This window comes from Mobula birostris, chromosome 15 (genome assembly GCF_030028105.1).
Source record: "Mobula birostris isolate sMobBir1 chromosome 15, sMobBir1.hap1, whole genome shotgun sequence".
NCBI classification, from domain to species: Eukaryota; Metazoa; Chordata; class Chondrichthyes; order Myliobatiformes; family Myliobatidae; genus Mobula; species Mobula birostris.
In genome coordinates this window covers 66,426,925-66,448,928 of record NC_092384.1, presented here as the reverse complement: position 1 = coordinate 66,448,928, position 22,004 = coordinate 66,426,925, and the positions used below count along the sequence as shown (strand labels likewise).

The 22,004-nt window shown below is 43.0% G+C and overlaps 1 protein-coding gene and 1 long non-coding RNA gene across 2 annotated transcripts in view; one reads left to right on the top strand and one right to left on the bottom strand.

The window, feature by feature from the left end:
• Positions 1–22,004, top strand: part of LOC140210720 (chromodomain Y-like protein 2) — a 204,752-nt gene that overhangs the window by 21,185 nt on the left and 161,563 nt on the right. The window lies entirely within an intron of this gene.
• The window catches only part of LOC140210327 (uncharacterized), a 28,564-nt gene continuing 16,340 nt past the window's right edge, over positions 9,781–22,004 (bottom strand). The window contains exons 2-3 of the long non-coding RNA XR_011889218.1: positions 10,950–11,073; positions 9,781–10,015 (exon numbers count right to left, since the gene is read on the bottom strand). This is a non-coding gene — a long non-coding RNA (uncharacterized lncRNA). The remainder of the gene's footprint in view (positions 10,016–10,949; positions 11,074–22,004) is intronic.

Below are 22,004 nucleotides of genomic sequence, written 5' to 3'. Positions count from 1 at the left end.
GAACACAGCAGACCAGGCAGCATCTATGGAAAAAAGTACAGTCGATGTTTTCAGCCGAGACCATTCGGCAGGGCTGGAGCAAATAAGACGAGGAATAGGTGCCTTTAAAATCTACTCCTCGTCTTTCTTTCCTCCAGTCCTGCCGAAGGGTCTTGGCCAATAAAGGTCGACTGCACTTTTTTCCATAGATGCTGCCTGACCTGCTGGGTTCCTCTGGTATTTTGTGTGTGTTGCTTTGGATTTCCAGCATCTGCAGACTTTCTCATGTTTATGGTGTCCTGGTATTTAAAATGCCACAAATACAGAAAATTTGAAATGTTTCAATATAATTCATCATTCCACATTCATTCTGGCCTTTCTGTTCTCGGCCCATAACATTGCTCAAGGATCAGTTCTCACCTTTCTGTTTATATCCTTTCAAATATAATACTGAGTTCAGCGATTTCAGATCGTTAACCAGACAGCGGGTATTGGCAGTGATTCTGCCGTTGTCATTGCCAGCCCCTCTCTACACAGGGCAGTAGAGACAGGAGGAGGGCACCTAGTTCCGTGAGACTTTTCCAGCATTCACTGAGATTGTACCTGATCTCAGATTCAGATTTATTTATATATTCATCGAAGCATAAAGTGGAATGCGTTGGTTGCGTTAACAGCCAAGGATGTGCTGGGGGCAGCCCCAAGTGTCCCCACACACCCTGGCACCAACATGGCATCCCTAAAATGCTCAGCAGAACAGCACAAGCAACAACTGTAACAAAACTAAACAAGACAACAGCAATGCAAGTCCCTTTCCCATCCTCCATCCCACACACGTAATCCGATGTAATTCCATGTATCCACCTTCGTCCATATCTCTGGTTACCTTTCCTTGGTTAAAAATCTATCATATGTCTTTTTCAATGCCCTGTAATAACTCATTATCAATCTCAAGTTTAAAATTAACCATTTATTGTTGTTTATGGTAAGTTAACAAATTTATGTCAGCATTTCCCGGGTTTCCTATTGATAGTCAAAGTAAAATTTATTAACGGTACATACATGTCACCACATACAACACTGAGATTCTTTTAACAACACACATAAAAGTTGCTGGTGAACGCAGCAGGCCAGGCAGCATCTCTAGGAAGAGGTGCAGTCGACGTTTCAGGACTCAGGACTCAGGGTTTCGGCCTGAAATGTCGACTGCACCTCTTCCTAGAGATGCTGCCTGGCCTGCTGCGTTCACCAGCAACTTTTATGTGTGTTGCTTGAATTTCCAGCATCTGCAGAATTCCTGTTGTTTACTGAGATTCTTTTTACTGTGGGCATAATTAGCAAATCTGTAGAACAGTAACTGTTAACAGGATCAATGGCATGACTCTAATAATTTTGACTGTACCCCCTAATCTTTGTTTAATTAGTGTACAAGTGGTTTAACTGCCTTATGAATATCTTGAAAATTTGTAAGATCATCCATTATCCTTCTAAAATCTGTCAAGTCTACTTGTAATTTGACTTTTTAACGTCCAGTGATATTCCTCTCCCAGGCCAATATGCCCTTCCAACAGGACACAAAAAGTCTCCCCATTGCATCCAGCTGGGGCTTTGTACAAATCTAACGTAATTCGCATATCACATATTCCAGTCCTCTTAATGTAAGCAGCTCCTGTGAGAGATGGAAAATACTCACATAAGGTCAATGGTTTTCTCAGCAGCATTGAAATTTGGTCTTTATGAACAAGAGAACAGATTCAACTTGTGCTGCAGAAATTTGTTCAAAATTTCTTATATTGAGGGAGAACCAAATAAAACCAAAATCAGAATCGGGCTTATTATCACTGACATACTGTATGTCAAGAAATTTGCTTTGTGGCAGCAATACAGTGTATGATATAAAAAATATCCCAGCCTGAAACGTTGACTGGTCATTCCTCTCCATGGGTGTTGCCTGACCTGCTGAGCATTTTGTTCGTATTGCTCTGCAGAATCTCTTCAGTTTATAAAAATTAATGTTACAAAAATTAAGTTACAATATATAGTGCAAAATGTTTGGTTGCTCTTCAGATTTCTGCAGTTTTCTCTTTGATACCCGTTGACTTCAATTTCAACAGGACACTGTTGATCAAAGTTACCAGAATTTGTTTTCGGGGATAAGTTGAGTGTTCTGTGAGGAAAGATAAAGTCAAATTGACCAATACTCATTGGAATTGAATATGTGCGAAATGAATCTTACGATTCTGAAAAGGATCGACTTGGTAGATAGTGTACAAGGCCCCTAATTGTTTCTCACTTCACTGCTTCAAATATTCTTATTCTTCATCTTAATGTCCAAATTGGGGCATTGCACTCTGGCCTAAAGTCCATCTGCTACCGATCGTTTAATATTCTGTTTCGACAGGCTGTTCTTGGTAACGAACAGGCTTTCTTTTTACAAACATCGATGAGCTGATTTTGTCCATAAGTCAGAAAGTATATAAAAGCCCCTTGTTTTTGGTAATCATACCTCTAGTGTATTAGACTGAATGGCATCAAAAACAGATGAGAGCAATGATTAAAATTGGAGGAAACTTGTTCTGCTGTCCCTGAGAATGAACGTATGTATGACCGTCAGACTTGGAATAATATGGGAGCTCACTTATATCTACAAGAGTCCAGTCCGTAAGTCGCCAACGTTGGTGTCATTGGCAATGTTGGGGGTGCAGCTCTTAATTGTCAAATAGTTTGAATAATTGAAAACCCAATCACATAACAAGAATGATGCGATACCATCTGCACATCCTGCCACTTAAGCTTCCCTGCCATTTATTCTTATCCCCTATTTCTTCCATTCAGCCATTTTTAACTTTAGCTAAGAGTCCCTGATGAAGCATTTGATCAAAGACCCACTGGAGATCCATATATACAACACACCCCATCCACAATCTAAGTCACCTCTTCAAAAAGTTGAATCAGGTTTGTTGAGTATGATAACCTTCCCTTTTCAAATTTAGGTTGGTCCTCTCTGTTCAGCTGAAAAAGTTCCAGCGGTTGGTTCCCCTGCAAGAGATGTGAAGCATATTGCTTTACACTTATTTGCTCCGATTGTTTTTTTTTTCGAGTAGAAGAAAGGAATGCAAATCTCCAATCTAAAGATTCAAAGTCAAGTTTATTGTCATATGCACAAGTACATGTATGCATAGACGCAAAGGAAAAGTTAACTTGCGTCAGTATATCAGACACATAGCATCAGATAAACAGGACGCAAGAGAAAAACATAAATTAAACATAATTTCTTCATCAGAAGACAGCACAAGGGCCATTTTAGTGCAAAGTGCTTAAAGTGGTCACAGTGTTGCTAAACTCCAATGATTAGAGTTGTGGTTCAAGGATGAGATGGTTGAAGAGAAGTGGCTCTCCTCAAACCTGGTGGTGCTGGACTTCAGGATTCTGTACCTCCTGCCGGATGGTAGCTGCGAGAAGATGGCTTGGGCCATATTGTGGGGATCGATGATGATAGATGCTATCTCCTTGAGCAGCGCTTCCTGTAGATCCAGGGTTCATAGTTAAATGGTAGGGATCCATGGCATAAAAAAGGTTGGAAACCCCTGCTCTAGATACTACTGACTTGAGAAAACGTTTGCAACATCATAATTAAAGCATCTGGAAAGTTTTCATAGACTTTATTTGAAATCCTGGGATGGGAAATCTTTTTATCCTGAAAATTGGTCGCTCTAGCTTCACTATTCTCTTCATTACTGGTATTTTTCCACATAATTAGTTTTCTGGGAATGTCCAGGGAACTATTCCCTGAACTGTAACTATTGTTGTTACTATTCAACATACCAGCACTTACTATCATTTACAGGATGCTTCTAATAAGTTCTCAGTGGGCTCAAATACATTCTTATCATCCTTTACTGCAATACCTGGAAAGTGGTCTATATTCATTTTGACATGTTTTAGGACTTTTTCAGAACTTACTACCTTTCTATCGAATTAATTTTCATATCTTTTCACGTCTGCTGAGATATTGCTTGTATGTTTAGTTTCATTTTGTATTACTGCTGGCCCATCTTCAGATCTTCTGGCCAGTAACATAGTGGTTAGCACAGCGCTTTACAGTACAGGCAACCTGGGTTCAATTCCCACCACTGCCTATAGGGAGTTTGTACGTTTTCCCGACTGCGTGGGTTTCCTTCAGCTGTTCCGGTTTCCTCCCACAGTCCAAAGATTTAATGGTCGATAGGTTAATTGGTCATTATACATTGTCCTCTGATTAGACTAGGGTTAAATCGGGGTAGAGCTGGATGGGCCAACTCTGCACTGTATCTCGATACTAAAATGATGCTAATAATAACCAATTGCTGTCACAAACTTGAGTCATTGGTAGAGTATTCTGAGGGCTCTTGAGTTTTTTATTTTTTTTTTGTATTTGCTGTGTTTTATTAATTATAATTGCAAAGTATTGTGCTTTGAATTTGTTATGTGTTGCAATCACGTCTTCTCTAGCTTACATTTAAGTTGAAATTGTCCTTGGATACTTCCAGTTAATTCTCCTCGAGGCTTTGCAAGTGTCCAATAATAATCCTTGGACTTTTGTCTCATATCAGAATGGTTACTTATAAAATTGTCAAGAGTCTGGGGTTTTTATGAGCTGGGCACTGATTCCTTCATGCCCGAGAGTGTATTTAAAGGGACAATGCTAAGCCCTCGGAGCCTCAGTCATCTCGATCCTTACCTAATGAAGTTCTGGCCGAGTTATTCCAAGTTTTCCAAGACCTTGTAATTTCTACTGTTTTGTTTTGACTCTTTTATTAATAGAACAGCATGAAAGTTTGCTCTTTGGACCTGTCTTTTGTTCTTCCAGCATTAATTGCCCATCTCTAACTTTCCATTAAGAAGATGGTAGTATGCCCATTATTAAATTGTTGGTGAAGATATTCTGACGTTGGAGTTGAGTCGGGAATTCCAGGTTCAGCCCAGTAAAAATGAAGCAATATTCTTAAAGGTTAGGGTGGTGTATGACTTGGAGCACTATCTGCAAGTGGTAATGTTGCCATCAGCTTGCTGTCTTTTTCCTTCTTAATGGTGGAGGTCACGGGTTTTGGAGATGGTGTCAGATTACCATGGGCACTATATCTAACTATCACTGCCTTTTGCCTTGTTCTTGAGCCAGATTGTCATTTAACCATCCTTGTTTCCCATCCTCTGTGCTCTCTCTCACTCTCTGTCTCACACTTTTGATCTCTCTCTCTCTCTCTCTCATTCACATTCTTGCTTGTGCTCTCTTTTGCTCTGTCTTTCTCTTGCTCTTTCCCTCACTCTTGCTCTTTCTCACACTCTGGCACTCTCTTTTTCTTCTCACGTTGTCTCTCACTTTTTCGCTTCTGTGCTTGAATCCTGTTAAAGCTGGTGTGCGGCTGGCAAGTTCCCTCTGACTGCAAGGTTTTCATTCCCCCACGCACACTATCCACCCCAGGTGCTGTGGTTTCCTCCTGACGATCCAAAGACATGCTGGTTGGTACATCAGATAGCCACTGTAAATTACCCTGGTGTACGTGGGAGTGGGTGAATCAGAGTGGTGTCTATAGGCTTGGCAACTAATGAATTACAGGGAAATCAGTGGGGGCAGGGGGGGGGATTGGTGCCCGAGTCAGCATAGATCCAGTGGGCCAAATGGCCTCCTTCCTACACTGCTCGGAAATACAAGAATTATCTTTAACTACTTACAGTTCTGATGAATGATATTGACCTCAAAATGCATGTCTCTCATAAATATCACTTAACCTGTTGAGTATTTCCATCATTAAAGCTGGTAAAAGAGGACATGGTCAATTGTAACAAGGTGAGGATCAGTTCTGTTGACTTGTAAATATATCAGAATCAGGTTCAATATCACCGGCATATATCGTGATATTTGTTAACTTTGCCGCAGCAGTACAATGCAATACATATATATATAGATATAGTTATCTATATATGTTGTGGTTGTGGCATCCGTTAGTCTCGTGAGACCGTAGATCTGTGCCGGGAAAGTCTTGCTTCAGTCTGTGTTGGTAGAGCCGTGTCTGTTGTGGCTGCAGAGGCCCACACGCGAGTGACAGTCTCGGCTGCAGCGACTGCACTTGAAGGCACTGTCCTCCAGTGCTGTCTTGGTGCTGTTTTTCTGGCAAGTGCACTTTTCTTCAGCAGCAAGCCTCAGCTTCTCTTCTCCTCTTTTTAGACCTCTGTGTAGTTCCAGCCTCCAGTGAGAGCGATGGCTTGGGATGTCCTCCTACCTCTCGATGTTTATGTTCAGTGAATTCATGTCTTTCTTGCAGACATCTTTGAAACGAAGATGGGGCTGCCCTTGTGCTCTCTTGCCGGAGGCCAGTACCCTGTACAGCAGGTCTTTCGGGATCCTCCCGTCTGACATGCGGTGTACGTGGCCCAGCCAGCGGAGACGGCGTTGTTGGAGCAGGGTGAAGAGGCTGGGTATCTGGGTGCGGGCCAGGACCTCATTGTTGGTGACTCAGTCAACCCACTTGATGTCCAGGATGCGTCTCAGGTTGCGAAGGTGGAAGGCGTTGAGATGCCGCTGTTGTCTGGAGTAGAGGCTCCAGGTCTCGCTGCCATAAAGTAGTGTGCTGAGGATGCGGGCCCTGTAGACTGCAACCTTGCAGTCGCTCTCCAGAGTGTGTAGCCAGTGCCGCGTCGTCTGCAAACAACGTGTCCCTGATGAGTACTTAACGAACCTTGGTTTTTGTCCTCAGCCGGGACAGACTGAACAGCCTCCCGTCTGATCTGGTGTGGGGGTAGACACCATCAGTTGATGTTCCAAAGGCGTGCTTCAGCGTGACTGTGAAGAAGATGCCGAACAGGGTGGGGGCAAGCACACAGCCCTGCTTAACACTGCTGCGGATGATAAAAGCCTCCGAAGAAGAGCCATTGAACTGAACGACGCCCTTCATGTCTGTGTGGAATGACTGAACTATCCTCAGTAACCTCGGGGAACAACCAGTCCTGGCGAGGAGTTTGAACAGGTCATCTCTGCTCACACTGTCGAAGGCCTTCGTAATGTCAATGAAAGCGATGTAGAGTGGTTGTCTTTGCTCTCTGCATTTCTCTTGTAGCTGTTGAAGGGAGAAGATCATGTCGATTGTGGAGCGTTCCGACCTGAAACCGCACTGAGACTTGGGATATACCCTTTCGGCTATTTTCTGCAGTCTGTTCAGGAGCACGCAGGCGAAGACCTTCCCAACGATGCTCAGCAAGGAGATTCCCCTGTAGCTGTTACAGTCGCTTCTGTCCCCTTTGTTCTTATATATGGTGACAATGTTGCAGTCTCTCATGTCTTGCGGCACTGCTCCCTCTATCCAGCACTGGCACAGTAGTTCGTGCAGGTGGTTTAGCAGGTCGCCCTTTGCGCATTTGATGGCCTCTGGTGGAATGCCATCCAATCCTGGTGCCTTCCCAGTGGGCAGGCTGTCGATGGCTTTACTTAGCTCTTCGGCAGTCAGCAATGCATCCAGTTCCTCCATGACAGGCAGGCATTCCACGGCCTCTAGCGCGCTGTCCGAGATGCTGTTTTCTCTGGAGGAGAGGTCAGAGTAATGCTCCACCCATCTCTCCATCTGCTTGCCTTTGTCATTGATGGTCTCACCTGTTATAGTTTTCAATGGTGCTGTCTTGCTCTGGGTTGGCCCGATGGATTTCTTGATCCCCTCGTACACTCCATGGATGTTGCCTGTGTCAAATGATGACTGAATGCTTTCGCATAGTTGTAGCCAGTAGTCATTTGCACAGCGTCTGGCCGTTTCCTGGGCCTTGCTTCTTGCTGTCCTTAGCGCTTGCTGTGTTGCCTGGGTGGGGTGGCGTTTGTGCTCTAGTAGTGCAACACGCTTCACCTCAATGACAGCGGTGAGCTTACTTGAGCTCGCTTCAAACCAGTCCTGTGTCTTGCCCCGTTGCTTCCCGAAGGCCTTGAGTGCGGTGCTGTGGATAGTGTCCCTGAGAGAGTCCCATCTCTGCTGAGCATCTCCTTCTGGTGGGTCTGCAAGGAGAGCATCCTCCAGTGACTTGATGAACTCTGCAGCTTTGTCTGGGTGTTGTGGCCTACTGGCATCGATGCGCTGCTTGCCTGGAGGCTTGGCACAGTGCAGTTAATTCAGAGGCAAAGTAAGAGATGTGGTCGTTCAAGGCTGCTTTCGAAACACAGATGATCCAGCCTTTCGGTTGAATTCTACCTTCCTGCCCGATCCTAATTAACTCTTGATTTGCAAATAACTTCAGAAAATACCTCAGCCACCACAGTTCTCCTTGACCGCAAGTTACGAAGATTCACATCCCTTCTGAAGAAATTAATTTTTGTTTCAGTTTTAATGGGTTGAGTAGTCGTATATTCCTTCATCGGGGACACGCGTCAGAATATGTTTGTGAAAATTTGCTGCAGCAGTGCAATGCAATGCATAATAATAGAGGAAAAAAGTTTTGAAATGCGCAAAGTAGAGATGTATATTAACTCGTTAAATTAAGTAAGTAGTGCAAAAATTGAAATAGAAGGTAGTGTTCCTGGGTTCAATGTCCATTCAGAAATCGGATGGTGGAGGGGAAGAAGCTGTTCAGGTGTCACTGAGTGTATGCCTCTGGGCTTCTGTACCTCCTTCCTGATGGTAACAATGAGAACAAGGCATGAGCTGGATGATGGGGGGTTCTTAATGAAGGACATCACCTTTTTGAGGCATCACTTCTTGAAGATGTCCTGGATACTAATGGAGGCTAGTGCTCATGATAGAGCTGACTAAGTTTACAGCTCTCTGCCGCTTACCGTTTACTATTTTGAGGTTACTTCGATCCTGTGCACTTGCCACCCCTGCACCCCCACTCCCAGAAACCAGATGGTGATGCAGCCAGTGTACCCGGTATGCTTCCCAGCAAGCTTGCCCTGAGCCTTCCAGAATGTAAAGGCTTGTTCTCAGTCTTTCCTTGTAAAGCAAACCTAGCAATCAACAATCAACCTAGCAAACTTTTGCTTCACTGCCTCTGAAACAAGCCGTTTCTTTCTTGTATAAGAAGTCGAATCCAGAGCTGCTTAGAGTACATCGCATAGTCGGTCGCTAAATCCTTCAACAATTGTGGTCACAAGAGCCTGTAGATGCTGGATTCTGGAGCAACAATTCTAAGGAACTCTGGATCGAGCAGCTTCTAGGGGCGGGAGGCGTAGGAGTGGAAACCCTGGTCAAGATCCTGCAGCAGGATTCGAAGGGGTGATAGCTGATTATAAAGTAGAAGGGGAGTGGTGAGACAGAGGCCAGAGGTGATTGGTGCACTGGGGGTAAGGTGATTGGGAGATCAATCCAGGTATATTTGTAGCAGATCATAAACATAGGAGATCTTCCAGATAATGCAAATCCAGAGCAACAGACACAACACGCTGGAGGAACTCAGCAGATCAGGTGTCATCTATGATGAAAGTTCCTGATCAAGGGTCTCGGCTTGAAACGTCGCCTGTTTATTCCTTTCCATTGATGCTGCTTGACATGCTGAGTTCCTCCAGCACTTTTGTAGCGAGGTTTAAACTGGGGGAAAAATACTTTTGATAGATTTGAATGATCACCCAAAATGTGCAATAGGGAATCTTTTTTATGTTAGTAAGTATAAACATCAAATTAACAAGACTTGTTGGATTCCATCTTTTTAAAATACTTTGGCAATCAACTGTTACTTTGATCTGTTTTGTACACTTACCTTGTTCTGTTGTCTGATAGCTTTTGAAAGTACTGACGAATATTATCCCACAATTAATTAAAATTTCTCAATAGTTATATCTGACTTTGTTATAATGATGTTATAGTTCTGTCTGAAGCTAGTGCAGAGTTGCTTTGTTATAGACTGCTGGTGAATTATATCCTTCAAGGAACCTTAGCTTGAGGAAGATGGTGTACTTGCCTTTCTAGACTACTAGCTGAAGTGCAGATCAGCCTGAGGAGTCCACCCGACATGACGAAGAACTGTGCTTTAATTTCATTCTCCTCAATAATCCTGCAGGTGACACTTCATGTCACAAATTCAAGGAAACCTGTAACCAGGTATAAAAGACGTGGAAGTTTCCCCAATACGAACAAGGCGATAAGGACTAAATTAACAGCCAAAATGTTGCTAATGGGATTTTCACATTCTTAGGGGTCATTTAATTCCAAAGAATTTTTCTTGTGCATAATAAATAGCATCGGATGCCATCAGTGGCTACTTTATTATGTACACCTCATTCATGCAAATATGTAATCAGCCAATCATGTGGCAGCAGCTCAATGTGTAAAAGCATGTAGACATGGTCAAAAGGTTCAGTTGATCAGACCAATCATCAGAATGGGGAAGGAATGTGATCTATGTGGTTTTGATTGTGGAGTGATTGTTGGTGCCAGATGGGGTGGTTTGAGTCTCTCAGAAACTGCTGACTTCCTGGGGTTTCCACGCACTACAGTCTTTAGAGTTTACAGAGAAGGTTGCGAGAAAACAATTAAAAAAATCCAGTGAGTGGCAGTTTTGTGGATGAAAGTTCCTTGTAATTGAGAGAAATCAGAGGAGAATGGCTAGACCTGGTTCAAGCTAACAGGAAGGTGACAGCAACTCAAACAACCACATATTACGACAGCGGTGTGCAGAAGAGCTTCTCTGAATGCACAAAACGTGGAACCTTGAAGTGGATGGCCTACAGCAGCAGAAGACTGCAACGGGTTCCCCTCATGTCCCTGATAAAGTGGCTGCTGTGTGTATGTGCAACTAGTGAGGATAAAATGAAAAAGGTTTCACAAGGCTTTTAATATAATGGGTTGCAAGGTCACGGTTTAAAAAATGTGAGAGATTCTGTGAAGGATTGACATAATTTTTTTTGCTGAGTACAACAGTGGTACCAGTCCACTTTTTAACTTTCTACATTTAGCAGACGGGCGCATAGGTAATCACTGTCTAGGAGTGGCAGAAACTGTGTCACAAATTAATCATGTACTTACTGTGGATGTTCTGGATTAGTAGGGAAAGTCACGATCCAAATTCAGCTGCACCTGTGTACCAGACTTAATTATGTATGTCTGGTTTAAGTGCCAGGAACCCTTTCGCGTTATTCAGTGTACGACCCTGCCAAACAAGAAAGCTCTGTAAATTGTATTTATAGAGTACTTCATCATTTCTGTAATACCTTCGTCACTTCCAGTGATAGACACTGATGTGTGCTGGACAGAGAGGCTCGGTAACAGTCCTGACTCTCCAAGACTGTTCAGGTCAACTCATCCTTTCCTCGGACCTCTTGTTTCTCAAACCACTTTATCAGTCCTTATCAATACATGTTCACTGTCGCAAGATTACCGAGTTTTCAATGGAACCGTGGAATTAGCATTGGGTGGCAGGGTGGAGATATGTCCCTGCCAGAGGAGGTGTAAGGTGCTCCTTCCCTCCACAAACCACTTCTGTTGAAAAATTTGCCAAGATTGACCGTGATCACCCACACCATACGACACAGCACATAATGATGATGAAGTGGAATGTGATTATGGACTATGGACTTTTTCAGTCTTACGAATTTTATATTCTGTGTTCTTTGTTTTCCCACGTACTTTCTTATTGTTTATTTTGGTGCTGGGGAAGGTGTTGATATTCTTATTGCACTTTTGTGCAGGGTAAGGGGCTTGGGAGCTGATGTTCCAATTGTGTTTTTGTTTGGGGAAGGGGGGGCGGAATTTGGGGGGAGTTGATGATCATATTGCCATTCTCTTTTTCTGTGCAGGGGGGGCTGGGTTTGCTGTTTTTCTTTGCACTGACTTGCATGGTTTTTCTTCGTTTGGTGGCTATCTGGAGAAGAACAGTCCCAGAGTTGTATATTGCATGCATACTTGGATAGTGCATGAACCTTTAAACTTTTGATTGCACTGGACTAGCTTTAGATCCACCAAGATATTGTTCAAATGGAAGAGTTTTCGGTTCAAGGAAAGATTGGCTAAGCTGTGTCTTATTTGGGAGAGGTGTATAAAATTGTGAGAGGCATACATAGATATTAAGAATCTTTATCCATGGTGAGGCTGTCTAACATGAGAGGGCAGATGTTTAAGGTGAGACGGGGCTTGGGATAAGAGGGGAAAGTTTTCTGCACAGAGAAGGCTTGGTATTTGGAACATCAAGCCAGTGGAGATGCTTGAGGCAGACCCAAACACAGCATTCTAAGAGATTATAGACCAGCACTTGAATAATCAAGGTATAGAAAGATACAGATCTAATGTGGAGCAACATACAAAATGCTGGAGGAACTCAGCAGGTCAGGCAGCATCTATAGAGGGAAGTAATAAACAGTCAACATTTTGAGCCAAGATCTTTCATCAGAACTGGAAAGGAAGGGGAAAGAAGCCAGACTAAGAAGGTTGGGGGTGGGTGTGAGAAGGCATACACAAGCTGGCAAGAGAGAGGTGAAGCCAGGTGAAGGGGAAGGTGTTGGGGGGGGGGGATGAAGTGAGGAGCTAGCAGGTGATAACTGGAAAAGGTAAAGGACTAACAAAGAAGGAATCTGATAGGAGAGGAGAGTAGACCATGGGAGAAAGGAGAGGAGGAGCGGCACCAGAGGGAGATGATAGGCAAGTGAGGAGAAGGGAAGGAGTAAGGGAGGAGGCAGAATGGGGATCTGAAAAAAAAAATAGGAGGGGAAGGGGAAGAAATTACTGGAAGTTAGCAAAATTGCTCTTCATGCCATCAGGTTGGAGGCTATCTAAATGAAATATGAGGTGTTGCTCTCCAATTTGAGTGTAGCCTCAACTTGGAGGCCATGGACCAACATATCCGAATTTGCATGGAAAGTAGAATTAAAATGTGGGACCAGCAGAAAATCCCACAGTTCGGAAGCCTTACCAGTTGAGCAGAAAGTCACAGACTTGTGCATGTTTTGAGTAGTAACTCTGTGCACCTACTCGCATGGGCAGACTGTTTCCTTTCTAACCCACTGGGCATGAGAGTGTTGCGACTTCCCTGTTTCTCATGGCAAGATGAAAATGATGCTTCAAGCCTTCACAACTGTGGCAGGAGTTTGAAGACCACAACATATAATTAGTTTAAATGTTCTGACTCGCACATAAACCACCCACTCTTTTGAGGCATACACACAGTGCCAATACATTTGCAAACAGTTTGTAAGTAGGTGATTAGGATAGAATCCCAGGAAGTTTCTAGTCTGGATTGTTGCATTATCCTGAGGACTCTTGCAAGGCAAGTCTTCGATGAGCTTGCGGCATCAACACTGTAGTATTTCCTGAAACCCTTCACATGGAATCTTGTTTATTACAAAATGCTGGAAACACTCATCAGGTCAGGTAAGCAAGTTTGGAAACAGAAACTCTGTGTGGAAGGGGACTCACTTTCAAGAACTCTGCAACTCATGTTCTTGTATTTTTTTAATTATTATTTACATAATTTGTCCTTTTTGCACGTTGGGTGTTTGACGGTCATTGTTTACGTATAGCTTTTCATAAATTCTATTTCATTTATTTATTTTCCTGTAAATGCTAGCAAGAAAATTAATCTCAGGATATTAAATATTAAGCTTTAGAGAGTTGTAAAATTAGCTCTATCATGGACACTAGCCTCCATAGTATCCAGGACATCTTCAAGGAAAAGGCAGCATCCATCATTAAGGATCCCCATCACCCAGCGCAGAAGCCTGAAGCACACACTCAACAGTTCAGGAATAACTTCTTCCCCTCTGCCACCAGATTTCTGAATGGACATTGAACCCATGAACACTACCTCACTACCTTTTTTGCACTGTTTATTTAATTTAACTATTTAATAAATATATTCATACTGTAATTTACAATGTTTTCTCTGTTATTTTGTATTGCATTGTATTGCTGCTGCAAAGTTAACAAATCTCATGACATAAGACAGTGATATTAAACCTGATTCTGATTGTGATACATACTTAGATAATATATTTACTTTGACTTTGAATTAATATATCAGGCCCATTCATCGGAAATCTGGAATCCTGTTTGTCCATCACAGCATGTACTGAAGAGGCTGTGCAGTGTTCACTGTGCTTAGGACAATGGCCTATCACTCGAGCTTTGCATGCCCCAGGTCTAATTGTGTCACTGCTGAATAGGATTAGGGCCACTTGTTTGCCCTGACTGGTCGACAGGAGTTTTTGTGTGTGTAACTGGTGAACTCTTTAGCTTGTACATCAATCAAATGTGCTTTAAAGTGGACAGTTTTATCCAGGTTGAAAGTGAAGGTGAAGCCAAACATTAGACCATTAGAAAGTTTTGACAAGAACAGGCCATTCAGCCCAACAAAGCTTGCCAAATTCCCATTTGCATAATGTGTTGAAATAACTATGGAGTTTAGATTTTGAAAGTCTCTAAGGTACTACCCTCAACTACACAACTTGGTAGTTTGTTCCATGTGCCCACAACTTGCTGTATAAAGAAATGCTTCCTGACATTACTCTGAAATCTCCCTTTAACCAGTCTGCACTTTTGGCCCTGCGTCCTTGATGATGGATTAATTTTAAAGTAGCAGCTGGTTTCCTCCTTACTTATACCCTAAATGATTTTGAACACTTCTGTCATGCCTCCTCTCATTCTACGTCTACCTAGGTGAAAAATCTTTCGTCTTAGCTCATACCCTGCGGACCTGGAATTCGAGTCTTGTCACCCTTGTCTGAACTCTCTCCAGTGCCTTCACATCTCTCACACAATATGGATAATCAAAATTGTATGCAGTACGCAAGGTGTGGCCTCACAAACACATTAGAGCATCTTAAAGAGAGCTTCTCTAGACTTGAACTCCACTGAGCGCATTATATAGTCCAACACTCTATTAGCCTTCTATGCATTATCCAAATGTCTACCAGGATGCCCAAGTCCTCATACAGTGCACTTTCTAACTCAAGACTCTCCATTGTATATTTATATCTGATATTTCTACTTTCCATATGTAATATTTACTTGCAGTAAATTTTATCTTTCCTCATCAGGATGTAACTGTATTGGTTCTGCTGCCTGAATGTTATCAGCCTGTCCCCCTTCTTTTGTGCCATCTGCAAACTTTACTAGCTATTTTTTTCTGTGCTTATTCAAATCATTAATGCTTTTGAGCCAATTCTGCACCCATTCACGGACTTACCTCGAGTCCCTAACTCCTGTAATTTGATTATTAACCTCTTGCGAGGCACCTTGTCAAAAGCCTTCCGAAGGTCTAAGTAAATGATATCAACCGCTCTATAGTTATCATAAATTTTAGTTTCCTCTTCATAGAACTCCAGCACATTAGTAAAACATGATTTTTCCCTTTCTCAACCCGCGCCTGCTTTCTGCTAACATGCTCTTTCTTATCAGCTGCTTTTCCTTCTCATTCTTTATTATTGTTTCCATTATCTTACCTTTGATACACAGTAAGCTTACTGATCTAAAATCACCAGGGTTGGTGCGATCACCCTTCTTGTACACTGGGGCAATGTTAGCCCTTTTCCTGTCCTTCGGGATTTCTCTGATCTTCACTAATTTTTGAAACATGCATTGTTAGGGGTTTGTATATATAGTCAGAGACCTCTTTAATTACCCTTGGGTATATGTTGTCTGGTCCTAGAGATTTATTAACTTTCAGCCTTTTCAGCTGTAGCAGGACCTCACTTTCTCAGATCGCTAAGTGGCCTTGATTTTCTCTGCACTTATTGGCATATTGCTAGCATATTGAAAAGTGAATACTTCAGCAAAATATGATGTGATGTGCAAGCACAGAAGAGCAACAATCTATAGAGGTATTGGGCATGTTGCATGGTGATGTATCTTCTCAAATGGCTCAGAGAATATATATAGTTTACAACTTGAAATACTTGCCATACACACAAAGTTCAAAGAAAATTCATTATCGAAGTACTGGACTGTGCAAAGGTCTTAGGCATGTAAATATAGCTAGAGAACCTAAGACTTTTGCACAGTATTGTGGTAATTTTATGTATTGCACTGTAAGGTTGCCGCAAAATAAAAAAAAAAACAACTTTCATAACGTGAGTAATGATAAACCTGATTCTCATATGGACTGAGAGTGGGAAGTGGGCAGGAGAGGGGAATCATGATTGGGAAAAGGGGAAGAGAGAGGGGAGGAAGCAGGAAGCACCAGGGAGACATTCTGCAATGATCAATAAACCATTTGTTTGGAATCAAATAACCTTACCCTTTTCTTTGGTAAGATGGTGCCAGCGTATATCGGTGAGTCTCTGCAGGCTGCAGGAAATCGTACCAGTTTTCCTCTTAAATATACATCTCTTGAACTGCTTTCACTGCAGTCTGTAGCATGTAAATTTCCTCTTAACAACGGACTATGAAATTATATCCATGATCTTCAGATCTCGCGTTCGACGGTTAATGCGGAGCGGTTAAGCATGGCACCTTTAAGGGTCAACGCCATTGGCTGAAAGCGGCAGGAGAGGCGGAGTTCAAGCCAGGCTGAAATGTAGAGTGATGGGGCCTTCCCTACCTGGTATCTTGGTGAATATGCAGTCACTAGAAAATAAGATTGACGATCTCAGGGGAAGGCTGCTGTATCAGGGGCAGATGAGGCAAATTGTAATCATTTGTTGCATTGAAACTTGGTTAAATGCAGATACACTGGATGCAGTGATATGACTGGAAATCAGACTGTGATTTCTGTAAGGAACGAGGTGGCGGAATGCGCTGTTTAGTGAATTCTCACTGGTGCACGGAAGTTGGGGTTACGTCAACTTATTGTCCCCCTGACTTAGAACAATTAACGATTAAATGTAGACCATTCTACTTGCCCCAGGAGTTCTCATCCGTGATCCTGTCTGCAGTTTACGTACCACCAGCGGCTGATTGTAAGCAAGCACTCGCAAAACTCGATGCTCTCTTGTCTGTAAACAAGAAATTGCCCATCCCGGCACATTTCAAATTATAGTCGGCAACTTTAACCCAGTCTGTCTGAAGAAAACCCTGCCCAATTATCACCAGCCTGTAGCCTGTTGCTCCGGAGGTCCCAACACACTAAACCACTGCTACATTGCAATAGGGAATGCCTATCGTTCCTTCCCGAGACCGCATTTTGGCAAGTCGGATTATTTGGCTGTACTCCGGCTTCCTGCATACAGCGAGGCTCCAGAGATTAAGACAACTACAAGGTGTCTTGGGAGGCTGAGGAACAGTTACAGGATTGCCCTGAGTCGGTAGACTAGGCCGCATTCAAAATGTCATCTGAGGACCTGAATGACTACACCAGGGTTGTTACCAACTCTGTTAAAACAGCGGTGGATGAGTGTGTCCCCACAGAATTGTTCAGTGTTTTCCCCGATCAGAAGCCCTGAACGAACAATGAAATCCGGACCCTGCTGAGAGCTAGATCAGAGGCATTCGAGTCTGGAGATCAAGAATGCCACAAGGGGTACAGCTATGATCTCCCGAAAGTCATCTTTCGAGTGAAGTGGAGATTCCAGACTAGACTGGAAGCACGAGGGATGTTTGACAGCCGTGGCACAGTTTCAATGCCATAACCTCCAACAGAGTTAAACCTTGTGGTATATGGTTCAGCAGAGTATCGCTTCCAGATGAGCTCAGTGCCTTCTGTGCTCGCATTAATCACCAGAACAGGGAGGAACCATCCCGCACCCCCATGTCTCCCGATGATCATTTGGTCTCAGTATCCGAAGATGATGTGTGGGCTGCCTTCAAGAGAGTGAATCCAAGGAAAGCATCTGGTCCGGACGGAGTACCTGGCTGAGTACTGAAGATTTGTGCCACCCAACTGGCTGGGGTATTCACGGATATCTTCAATGTCTCACTCTGGCAGTGTGTGGTACTCAGCTGCTTCAACCGTATCGCTGCCGAAAAAGAGCGTGGTAACCTGTCTAAATGACTGTTGCCTAGTGGCACTTACATACATAGTGATGAAGTGTTTTTTGAGGCTGGTGTTGAAGACTATCAACTCCTGTTTGAGTGGGCGCTTGAATCTGCTCCAATTTGCTTACCAATGCAACAGGTCTACAGCAGATGCTATCTTGTTGGCTCTTCACACAACCCTGGAACATCTGGACGACAAAGATGCAAACATCAGGATGCTCTTTATTGATTATAGCTCGGTATTTAACGTCGTCCCCTCTGAACTAATCAGTAAACTTCAAGACCTGAGCCTCAATACCCCCTTGTGCAATTGGATCCTCTATTTTCTCACTCATAGACCCATGTCAGTTTGGACTTGCAAAAACATCTCCTCCACAATCTCCATCAGCACAGCAGCACCACGGGGATGTGTACTTAGCCCCCTGCTCTGCTCTCTTTACACCTACGACTGTGCAGCTAAGTACAACTCCAACACCATATACAAGTTTGTTGATGACACCACAGTTGTGGGTTGTATCAAAGGTGGTGATGAATCAGCATTCAGGAGGGAGACTGAAAGTTTGGCTGAGTGGTATAATAATAACAACAACCTCTCACTCAATGTCAATAAGACGGAGGAACTGATAGTAGAGCAGGAGAGAGAAAAACCAGAGGTCCTTGAGGCAGTAATCAATGGAGGGTCAGGGGTGGAGAGGGTCAGTAGCTTTGAATACCTGGGTGTCACTATCTCAGAGGACCTGTCCTGGACCCATCATATAAATATAATTGCAAAGAAAGCATGACAGTACCTCTTCTTCCTCAGGAGTCTGAGGAGATTTAGCACGTCATCAAAAACTTTGGCAAACTTCTATAGATGTGTGGTGGAAAATGTGCTGACTGGCTGCATCATGGCCTGGTATGGAAATACCAGTGCCTTTGAGTGGGAAATCCTGCAAAAGGTAGTGGATTTGTCTCAGTACTTCACGGGTAAAGGTCTCCCAACCATTTAGCATCTACGTGAAACATTGTTGTAGGAAAGCAGCATCCATCATCAAAGATCCTCACCACCCAGCCGTGCTCTTTTCTCGCTGCTGCCATCGTGTAGAAGGTACAAGAGCCTCAGGACCACACCATCAGGTTCAAGAACAGTTACTACCCTTCAGCCATCAGGCTCTTGAACAAAAGGAGATAACTACACTCATTTAAGGACTCTTTTATCTTGTTATTTCATACTTGTTGTTTATTGCTATTTATTTATATCTGCATTTGCACAGCTTGTTTACAGTTTACAGTTCCTGATGTTTACAGTTTACAGATCCTGTTTACAGTTGCTGATCTATAGATTTGCCAAGTCTGCCCTCAGAAAAAGGATCTCTGGATTTTACGTAGTGACATGTATTTACGGTAAAGATAAATATTACTTTGAACCGGTGCCACATCTCTGCACCGGCACTTGTCCTCTGCCACCTGACCCACACTCGTCCCATGGCACTCCACCCTCGCCGTGCCCAACATCCTTTGCTCCCGACTGATTTACAAACTCACTCTCTGCTTCACATTGATAAATCCAGTAGTGTGCAAAAGTCTTAGACAGCCCAGGTAATTATAATATGTGCCCGTTTTTTCGCACAGTATATGGCATCCGTTACTGGTCTGAGATTCACTTTCTGCAAGGCATTCAGAATAAATACAATGAAACACCAAAGAGTCAACGAAAAGCAAAGACGGACAAACTACCAATGTTTAAAAGACAACAGATTGTGCAATAACAAAAAGAGGAGAAAGGAAACAACAATAAATAAATAAACGGGTGGCAGAAGTGTGCCAGGGAAGGGGGGGTTGGTGTAGGTGCAGACTCCAGGCACAGTCATTTGATTCCAATCCACTGGTTTATTGATCATTACAGAATGTCTCTCTGGTGCTTCCTGCTCCCTCCCCTCTACCTTCCCCTTTTCCCATCCATGATTCCCCTCTCCCTGCCTCCTTCCCACTCTCAGTCCACAATAGAGACCCAGATCAGAATCAGGTTTATCATCACTCTCATATGTCGTGATTTTTGTTTTTCTTTTCCACAGCAGCAGTACAATGCAATATATAAAATTACCACAGTATTGTGCAAAAGTCTTAGCACATATAAATGTGTGCTGAGACCTTTGCACAGTACTGTGTGTGTTAAGTTATAATACCATACGTTTGTGGACTGACAGATGAACTAATTCAGTCAGTTACTGAGAAAAACTGATAAATTTCTAATTAATGGAATCAACATTTTTATGGAAGTGATCATGTTCTCGATATTTATTGCTTATTTATTTATTATTATTTATTTTTTCTTTCGTACTTGCACATTGTTCTTTTTTGCACGTTGGTTGCCCGCCCTGTTAGGTGCGGTCTTTGATTCTATTAAGTCTCTTGGATTTACTGAGTGTGCCCACAAGAAGAAAACGAATCTCAGGGTTGTATGTTGTAATGTATATGTGCTTTAATAATACACGTACTTGGAACTTTGAACTTTGCGCATGTACAAACTGCTTACAGACGGCGTCAGGATTGAACTCCAAACTTCGACGGATTAGGATCAGGCACCAAAGCAGTTCCAGTGGAAATTGGAAATAGCAGTGGATAGAAGACTTCCTAACGTGGGTGTTCCTTCAAGCACAGAGGTACTGGGATTGTACAGTGTCTGTGTCACCGTCAGGAATGGCAGCAAACATCCTTTCGGCCTAACGTGTTGATTAGCAATCAGTTCTGCACAGACTGTTCGATTATGAGTCATGGCATTTCAGCAGTTTCAAGAGATGCTGTTGATGAAAAGTGCCATCAAACTGAAAGTGTCCTGTATGATAAGATTTTGTAAATCTTTATCATGACTTTGAAGGAACCCATTTGGCTCATTTAGTTGCTGCTAACCCTCAGTGCAATCCCATCATTCCCCCCTCTTTATTTCCCTTTTACTTATTATTTTGCATACCCCTCAATTCCACCCTGATTTTTTTACCACTCACCAGATCAGGGGTACTTTACAGGATCCAATTACCCTACCAACTTGCATCTTTGGGATGTGGGAGGAAATTGTAGGATGTGGAGAGAGCCACAGGGGAAGCAGACAGTACAACCTCAGTGGAGAGAGGAACACAATTGGTGTTTCAGATCAATAATCTTTCAAACACTTGAAGGTCAGATTCTAATCCAGATCCTTACTACTTGCTGGCTTTATTAATGAAGATGAAGTTCTTCCTCTTAATCAATCAGGGCTCAAGGTGACATGCTTCCACTTTGGTTCTTTGGTGCTGAGCATGCTGATAAAGACTAGTGTGAGACCACCACTGCCACAAATGGGGCAGGAGATACTTAATAAAGCAGGTTGTTTGAGTGTTGGTGCGCTCCTGGGCTTCTGTGTGATCTGAACAAAATTCTCAATGCCATCCTGGATGCCCCTTCACCATTTTGTATGGTCATGGGACAAAGATTCCCACAAGTCATTTGGGATATCGCTCCTTTTGGAGGAACCTTCCAGACTGTTTGGGATTGGTTTTTTATAGTCAGTTGGAACATCCTGAGTCATTTCATATAACCATATAACAATTACAGCAGGGAAACAGGCTATCTCAGCCCTTCTAGTCCGTGCCAAACTCTTACTCTCACCTAGTCCCACCGACCTGCACTCAGCCCATAACCCTCTATTCCTTTCCTGTCCATATATCTATCCAATTTAACTTTAAATGACAACATCGAACCTGCCTGAACCACTTCTGCTGGAAACTCGGTCCACACAGCTACCACTCTCTGAGTAAAGAAGTTTCCCCTCATGTTACCCCTAAACTTTTGCCCTTTAACTCTCAACTCATGTCCTCTTGTTTGAATCTCTCCCACTCTCAATGGAAAAAGCCTATCCACGTCAACTCTATCTATCCCCCTCATAATTTTAAATACCTCTATCAAGTCCCCCTTCAACCTTCAATGTTCCACAGAACTCTCTTCCTCTTGCTGCCTGCTGATCTCTTGACATGAGAGAGAATGGATCAGCTTTATTTGCTATATATATTTACACGAATTCGGGTTAATTGGGATAAATCAGGACCAGTACGTTTTGGCCCAATTGAGCGGCTAACCCAATTAGCCAAGGTTTTGTAGAAATAGTTAAAAAGTTATATATAAAGAAAACAAACTACTGTTTAACTGTGCAACAAATTACAGCAC